This window comes from Octopus sinensis, linkage group LG8 (genome assembly GCF_006345805.1).
Source record: "Octopus sinensis linkage group LG8, ASM634580v1, whole genome shotgun sequence".
Classification (NCBI taxonomy): Eukaryota; Metazoa; Mollusca; class Cephalopoda; order Octopoda; family Octopodidae; genus Octopus; species Octopus sinensis.
The window spans coordinates 86,586,662-86,588,217 of NC_043004.1; positions in this window are offsets into that span (position 1 = coordinate 86,586,662).

Consider the following 1,556-nt stretch of genomic DNA (forward strand, 5'->3'; position numbering starts at 1 on the left):
ATGGTGAAAAGAAAGAGGCTTGGAGAAGCCATTATGAAAGACTGCTGAATGTGGAGAATGAATGGGAGGAGGAGAGCCTGCCAAATGTTGACCCAGTAGAGGGACCAGCTATCCGAATAGACAGCTCCCTTGTAGTTAAAGCAATTAAGGGTATGAAACCAGGTAAAGCCCCCGGCCCATCAGGAATCACTACTGAGATGCTTAAGGCAGCTGGTGGTGTGGGCTATGGCCTAGTCACCCGCATTGTAAACCAGGTAGTTCATAATGAAGTCATACCCAATGACTGGCATAGTAGCACCACAGTCAACTGCTACAAGGGTAAAGGTGATGCTCTAGATAGAAATAACTACAGGGGTAGTTGGATCAGGTGATGAAGGTCACAGAGAGGGTCATAACCCATTTCATTAGGGAGAGAATTTGCTTAGATGAGATGCAGTTCGGTTTTGTGCCAGGTAGAAGCACCACTGATGCTATATTCCTGGTCCGACAACTGCAGGAGAAGTACCTAGCTAAAGATAAACCCCTCCTACATAGCTTTTGTGGACTTGGAGAAAGCCTTTGACAGGGTCCCCCGATCCCTTATCTGGTGGTTGATGCGGAAACTGGAGATTGACGAATGGCTAATAAGGGCTGTACAGGCCCTATACAGAGAGGCTGTCGGCAAGGTTAGGATTGGCAACGAATATAGTGAAGAATTCCGGGTAGAAGTAGGTGTACACCAAAGTTCAGCCCTCAGTCCCCTTTTATTCATCATAGTCCTCCAGGCAATAACAGAGGAATTCAAAACAGGTTGCCCCTGGGAGCTCCTCTATGCTGATGACCTGGCTCTCATAGTAGAATCACTACCGGAACTAGAAAAGAAATTTCGTTTGTGGAAGCAAGGGTTAGAATCAAAGGACCTTAGAGTAAATGTAGCAAAGACTAAAGTTATAGTAAGCAGAAAGGCGAACTCAGCACACACACCCTTGGGCAGGTGGCCCTGCTCAATCTGTAGGAAAGGTGTAGGTAGAAACTCCATAAGATGTACCCAGTGTAAGCTATGGACGCATAAGAGGTGCAGCAACATCAAAGGGAAATTAACTGACAAGATAGCTTTCATGTGCGGCAGATGCACAGGGACAATAGACACCACAGATACTCAGAAAACAGATTCCATCACACTCCAGGGAGAGAAACTAGAAGTAGTTGATAGTTTCCGCTACCTGGGTGACCAAGTTAGTAGTGGAGGTGGATGCTCAGAGAGTGTCACCACTAGAATACGAATAGCCTGGGCAAAGTTTAGAAAGCTCCTACCCCTACTGGCAACAAAGGGTCTCTCGCTCAGAGTGAAAGGTAGATTGTATGATACATGTGTGCGAACTACCATGCTTCATGGTAGTAAAACATGGGCTGTGACTGCAGAGGACATGCATAGACTTGAAAGAAATGAAGCTAACATGATTCGCTGGATGTGTAATGTCAGTGTGCACGCACGACAGAGTGTAAGCACCCTGAGAGAAATGCTAGACATAAGAAGCATCAGATGTGGTGTGCAAGAGTGACGCTTGCGATGGTAT